General features: G+C 54.7%; 1 protein-coding gene across 1 annotated transcript in view; it reads left to right on the top strand.

Moving 5' to 3' along the window:
• The first annotated feature begins 5,124 nt into the window (after positions 1–5,124).
• LOC121342502 (protein HGH1 homolog) overlaps positions 5,125–7,123 on the top strand; it is a 6,137-nt gene continuing 4,138 nt past the window's right edge. Inside the window, exon 1 of the mRNA XM_041416992.1 lies at positions 5,125–5,229. The gene's annotated coding sequence lies outside the window, so the exon portion shown is untranslated. The remainder of the gene's footprint in view (positions 5,230–7,123) is intronic.

Here is a 7,123-nt window from a genome sequence, read left to right as displayed (position 1 = left end):
ACCGGGACTGGGAATGGAACCGGGACTGGGAATGGAACCGGGACTGGGAATGGAACTGGGAATGGAACTGGTACTGGGAACGGAACTGGGAATGGAACTGGGATTGGGAACGGAACCGGGACTGGGAACGGAACCGGGAACGGATCCGGGATTGGGAATGGAACCGGGACTGGGAACGGAACCAGCACCCAGAACGGAACCGGGACTGGGAACGGAACCAGGAATGGAATTGGCACTGGGAAAGGAACCAGGAATGGAACCAGCACTGAGAACAGAACCAGGACCGGAACCAGGAATGGGAACGGAACCAGGACTGGAACCGGGACTCCAAACGGAACCAGGACTGGGAATGGGGCTGGGAATGGAACCAGCACTGGGAACAGAACCAGGACCGGAACCAGCAATGGGAACGGAACCAGGACTGGAACCGGGACTCCAAACGGAACCAGGACTGGGAATGGGGCTGGGAATGGAACCAGAACTGGGAACAGAACCAGGACCATAACCAGCACTGGGAACGGAACCAGGACCGGAACCGGGACTCCAAACGGAACCAGGACTGGGAATGGAACCAGAACTGGGAACAGAACCAGGACCGGAACCAGGAATGGGAACGGAACCAGTACCAGGAAAGGAACTGGGAATGGAAGCAGGAATAGAACCAGAACTGGGAACGGAACCAGGAATGGAACTGGGAACGGAACCAGGACTGGGAACGGAACCAGCACTGGGAACGGAACCGGGACTGGGAAAGGAACCGGGACTGGGAACGGAACCAGGACTGGGAATGGAACCAGGACTGGGAACGGAACCAGGACTGGGAAAGGAACCAGGACTGGGAAAGGAACTGGGAATGGAAGCAGGAATAGAACCAGAACTGGGAACGGAACCAGGAATGGAACTGGGAACGGAACCAGGACTGGGAAAGGAACCAGGACTGGGAAAGGAACTGGGAATGGAAGCAGGAATAGAACCAGAACTGGGAACGGAACCAGGAATGGAACTGGGAACGGAACCAGGACTGGGAGGAAGCAGGACTGGGAAAGGAAGCAGGAGTCGCACCAGGACTGGGAACGGAACCAGCACTGGGAACGGAACCAGCACTGGGAAAGGAAGCAGGACTGGGAAAGGAAGCAGGAGTCGCACCAGGACTGGGAACGGAACCAGCACTGGGAACGGAACCAGCACTGGGAAAGGAAGCAGGACTGGGAAAGGAAGCAGGAGTCGCACCAGGACTGGGAACGGAACCAGCACTGGGAACGGAACCAGCACTGGGAAAGGAAGCAGGACTGGGAAAGGAAGCAGGAGTCGCACCAGGACTGGGAACGGAACCAGCACTGGGAACGGAACCAGCACTGGGAAAGGAAGCAGGACTGGGAAAGGAAGCAGGAGTCGCACCAGGACTGGGAACGGAACCAGCACTGGGAACGGAACCAGCACTGGGAAAGGAAGCAGGACTGGGAAAGGAAGCAGGAGTCGCACCAGGACTGGGAACGGAACCAGCACTGGGAACGGAACCAGCACTGGGAAAGGAAGCAGGACTGGGAAAGGAAGCAGGAGTCGCACCAGGACTGGGAACGGAACCAGCACTGGGAACGGAACCAGCACTGGGAAAGGAAGCAGGACTGGGAAAGGAAGCAGGAGTCGCACCAGGACTGGGAACGGAACCAGCACTGGGAACGGAACCAGCACTGGGAAAGGAAGCAGGACTGGGAAAGGAAGCAGGAGTCGCACCAGGACTGGGAACGGAACCAGCACTGGGAACGGAACCAGCACTGGGAAAGGAAGCAGGACTGGGAAAGGAAGCAGGAGTCGCACCAGGACTGGGAACGGAACCAGCACTGGGAACGGAACCAGCACTGGGAAAGGAAGCAGGACTGGGAAAGGAAGCAGGAGTCGCACCAGGACTGGGAACGGAACCAGCACTGGGAACGGAACCAGCACTGGGAAAGGAAGCAGGACTGGGAAAGGAAGCAGGAGTCGCACCAGGACTGGGAACGGAACCAGCACTGGGAACGGAACCAGCACTGGGAAAGGAAGCAGGACTGGGAAAGGAAGCAGGAGTCGCACCAGGACTGGGAACGGAACCAGCACTGGGAACGGAACCAGCACTGGGAAAGGAAGCAGGACTGGGAAAGGAAGCAGGAGTCGCACCAGGACTGGGAACGGAACCAGCACTGGGAACGGAACCAGCACTGGGAAAGGAAGCAGGACTGGGAAAGGAAGCAGGAGTCGCACCAGGACTGGGAACGGAACCAGCACTGGGAACGGAACCAGCACTGGGAAAGGAAGCAGGACTGGGAAAGGAAGCAGGAGTCGCACCAGGACTGGGAACGGAACCAGCACTGGGAACGGAACCAGCACTGGGAAAGGAAGCAGGACTGGGAAAGGAAGCAGGAGTCGCACCAGGACTGGGAACGGAACCAGCACTGGGAACGGAACCAGCACTGGGAAAGGAAGCAGGACTGGGAAAGGAAGCAGGAGTCGCACCAGGACTGGGAACGGAACCAGCACTGGGAACGGAACCAGCACTGGGAAAGGAAGCAGGACTGGGAAAGGAAGCAGGAGTCGCACCAGGACTGGGAACGGAACCAGCACTGGGAACGGAACCAGCACTGGGAAAGGAAGCAGGACTGGGAAAGGAAGCAGGAGTCGCACCAGGACTGGGAACGGAACCAGCACTGGGAACGGAACCAGCACTGGGAAAGGAAGCAGGACTGGGAAAGGAAGCAGGAGTCGCACCAGGACTGGGAACGGAACCAGCACTGGGAACGGAACCAGCACTGGGAAAGGAAGCAGGACTGGGAAAGGAAGCAGGAGTCGCACCAGGACTGGGAACGGAACCAGCACTGGGAACGGAACCAGCACTGGGAAAGGAAGCAGGACTGGGAAAGGAAGCAGGAGTCGCACCAGGACTGGGAACGGAACCAGCACTGGGAACGGAACCAGCACTGGGAAAGGAAGCAGGACTGGGAAAGGAAGCAGGAGTCGCACCAGGACTGGGAACGGAACCAGCACTGGGAACGGAACCAGCACTGGGAAAGGAAGCAGGACTGGGAAAGGAAGCAGGAGTCGCACCAGGACTGGGAACGGAACCAGCACTGGGAACGGAACCAGCACTGGGAAAGGAAGCAGGACTGGGAAAGGAAGCAGGAGTCGCACCAGGACTGGGAACGGAACCAGCACTGGGAACGGAACCAGCACTGGGAAAGGAAGCAGGACTGGGAAAGGAAGCAGGAGTCGCACCAGGACTGGGAACGGAACCAGCACTGGGAACGGAACCAGCACTGGGAAAGGAAGCAGGACTGGGAAAGGAAGCAGGAGTCGCACCAGGACTGGGAACGGAACCAGCACTGGGAACGGAACCAGCACTGGGAAAGGAAGCAGGACTGGGAAAGGAAGCAGGAGTCGCACCAGGACTGGGAACGGAACCAGCACTGGGAACGGAACCAGCACTGGGAAAGGAAGCAGGACTGGGAAAGGAAGCAGGAGTCGCACCAGGACTGGGAACGGAACCAGCACTGGGAACGGAACCAGCACTGGGAAAGGAAGCAGGACTGGGAAAGGAAGCAGGAGTCGCACCAGGACTGGGAACGGAACCAGCACTGGGAACGGAACCAGCACTGGGAAAGGAAGCAGGACTGGGAAAGGAAGCAGGAGTCGCACCAGGACTGGGAACGGAACCAGCACTGGGAACGGAACCAGCACTGGGAAAGGAAGCAGGACTGGGAAAGGAAGCAGGAGTCGCACCAGGACTGGGAACGGAACCAGCACTGGGAACGGAACCAGCACTGGGAAAGGAAGCAGGACTGGGAAAGGAAGCAGGAGTCGCACCAGGACTGGGAACGGAACCAGCACTGGGAACGGAACCAGCACTGGGAAAGGAAGCAGGACTGGGAAAGGAAGCAGGAGTCGCACCAGGACTGGGAACGGAACCAGCACTGGGAACGGAACCAGCACTGGGAAAGGAAGCAGGACTGGGAAAGGAAGCAGGAGTCGCACCAGGACTGGGAACGGAACCAGCACTGGGAACGGAACCAGCACTGGGAAAGGAAGCAGGACTGGGAAAGGAAGCAGGAGTCGCACCAGGACTGGGAACGGAACCAGCACTGGGAACGGAACCAGCACTGGGAAAGGAAGCAGGACTGGGAAAGGAAGCAGGAGTCGCACCAGGACTGGGAACGGAACCAGCACTGGGAACGGAACCAGCACTGGGAAAGGAAGCAGGACTGGGAAAGGAAGCAGGAGTCGCACCAGGACTGGGAACGGAACCAGCACTGGGAACGGAACCAGCACTGGGAAAGGAAGCAGGACTGGGAAAGGAAGCAGGAGTCGCACCAGGACTGGGAACGGAACCAGCACTGGGAACGGAACCAGCACTGGGAAAGGAAGCAGGACTGGGAAAGGAAGCAGGAGTCGCACCAGGACTGGGAACGGAACCAGCACTGGGAACGGAACCAGCACTGGGAAAGGAAGCAGGACTGGGAAAGGAAGCAGGAGTCGCACCAGGACTGGGAACGGAACCAGCACTGGGAACGGAACCAGCACTGGGAAAGGAAGCAGGACTGGGAAAGGAAGCAGGAGTCGCACCAGGACTGGGAACGGAACCAGCACTGGGAACGGAACCAGCACTGGGAAAGGAAGCAGGACTGGGAAAGGAAGCAGGAGTCGCACCAGGACTGGGAACGGAACCAGCACTGGGAACGGAACCAGGACTGGGAACGGAACCAGCACTAGAACTGGCACCAGGAAAGGAACCAGGAACGGAACCAGGACTGGCAACCAAACCAGCAAAGGAACCGGGAGCGGAGCCAGGAACAGAACCGGGAAAGGACCCGGCCCTGTCCCGGCGCCGCTGGTCCTTCCTGAGCCGCGTCCCCCCCCCGCCCGGTGTCACGGTGTCCCCACGTCCCCCCTCCCCCGGACACTGGAGCCCCCCGGGAATCCCGGAGCTCCGGAGCCGCTGCCGGAGCCGCGCCGGGAGCTCCGGAAGCTTCGCTGCACTTTATGGCTCCCGCCCTCGGCTGCACTGACCCCCGTCCCGCCTGCCCGGGCTCCTGGCGGGCTCCATCCGTCCATCCCGGGCCTGCCCGGGGCAAAGTCCCAAATGCCACCCCCAGGAACTGCCCCCCTGCCCCCCATCCAGAGTCCGTGTGTTTCAAGAGTTTGGCTTTGCTCTCTGTCTCTGCTGCAGCTCTGCTTTTCCTGCTGGGATCTCACCTGGGCCAGGTGAGCCCGCGGCCTGAGGCTGGCGGGGCCCAGCTGCGCCTCCCCAGGGGTCTGGGGTCTGGGTCAGGGGTCCCACCCGCACCTCCTTTGGGGTCTGGGGTCTGGATCAGGGGGTCCCACCTGCGCCTCCCCCGGGGTCTGGGGTCTGGGTCAGGGGTCCCACCCGCACCTCCTTTGGGGTCTGGGGTCTGGATCAGGGGGTCCCACCTGCGCCTCCCCCCATTTATCCATGGGGAAATTCCATTTACCATGGGGAAATCCCATTTATCCATGGGGAAATCTCATTTACCCATTGGAAAATTCCATTTCTCCATGGGAAAATTACATTTATCCATTGGAAAAATCCCTTTATCCATGGGAAAATTAATTTATCCATGGGAAAATCCCATTTATCCACTGGAAAATTCCATTTATCCATTGGGAAATCTCATTTACCCATTGGGAAATTCCATTTATCCATGGGAAAAATCAATTTATCCATTGGGAAAATCACTTTATCCATGGGAAAATTCCCTTTATCCATGGGAAAATCCATTTATCCATGGGAAAATTCCATTTATCCATTGGGAAATCTCATCCAATGAGACAATTACATTTATCCATGGAAAATTTCCCTTTATCCATTGGAAAATTCCATTTACCATGGGAAAATTCCATTTGTCCATCGGGAAAATCCCATTTATCCATGGGAAAATCCCATTTATCCATGGGAAAATCCATTTATCCACTGGAAAATCCCATTTATCCATTGGGAAAACCCTATTTATCCATGGGAAAATCTCATTTATCCATTGGAAAATTCCATTTACCATGGGAAAATCCCATTTATCCATTGGGAAACCTCATTTATCCATGGAAAAATTCCATTTATCCACTGGGAAAATCCCATTTATCCATGGGAAAATTCCATTTATCCACGGGGAAATTCCATTTATCCATTGGGAAATCACTTTATCCATTGGAAAATCCCTTTATCCATTGGAAAATCCCATTTATCCATTGGGAAACCTCATTTATCCATGGGAAAATTCCATTTATCCATGGGAAAATTCCATTTATCCGTTGGGAAATCTCATTTACCCATTGGAAAATTCCATTTATCCCTGGGAAAAATCCCACTTATCCATGTGAAAATTCCCTTTATCCATTGGAAAATTTCATTTATCCATGGGAAAATTTAATTTATTCCTTGAGAAAATCGCTTTATCCATTGAGAAATCTGATTTATCCAATGGGAAAATCCCTTTATCCGTGGGAAAATTCCATTTATCCAGTGGAAAATCTCATTCATCCATGGGAAAATCCCATTTATGCAGTGGAAAATCTCATTCATCCATGGGAAAAATCCATTTCTCCATGGGAAAATTCCATGTATCCATGGAAAAATTCCTTTTATCCATTGGGAAATCTCATTTATCCATTGGAAAATTCCTTTTATCCATTGAGAAAATTACTTTATCCATTGAGAAAATCACTTTATCCATGGGAAAATTCCCTTTATCCATGGGAAAATCCCTTTACCCATGGGAAAATTCCATTTATCCATTGGGAAGTCTCACTTATCCAATGGGAAAATTCCATTTAGCATTGGAAAATTCCATTTACCATGGGAAAATCTCATTTATCCAATGGGAAAATCCCTTTACCCATGGGAAAATTCCCTTTATCCATTGGAAAATTCCTTTATCCATTGGAAAATTCCAATTATCCATTGGGAAATCTCATTTATCCAATGGGAAAATTCCATTTATCCATGAGAAAATTCCATTTATCCATTGATAAACCCGGGGTTTGGTGTCACCCATTGAGGGTTTGGTGTCCCCAGGGTTTGGTGTCACCCATGGAGGGTTTGGTGTCTCCAGGGTTTGGTGTCACCCATGGAGGGTTTGGTGTC

The sequence above is a fragment of the Onychostruthus taczanowskii genome, unplaced genomic scaffold (assembly GCF_017590055.1).
Source record: "Onychostruthus taczanowskii isolate IOZ18803 unplaced genomic scaffold, ASM1759005v1 scaffold535, whole genome shotgun sequence".
NCBI classification, from domain to species: domain Eukaryota; kingdom Metazoa; phylum Chordata; class Aves; order Passeriformes; family Passeridae; genus Onychostruthus; species Onychostruthus taczanowskii.
Note: the sequence above shows the minus strand (reverse complement) of the source record. Positions and strands in the feature narration are given on the sequence as shown.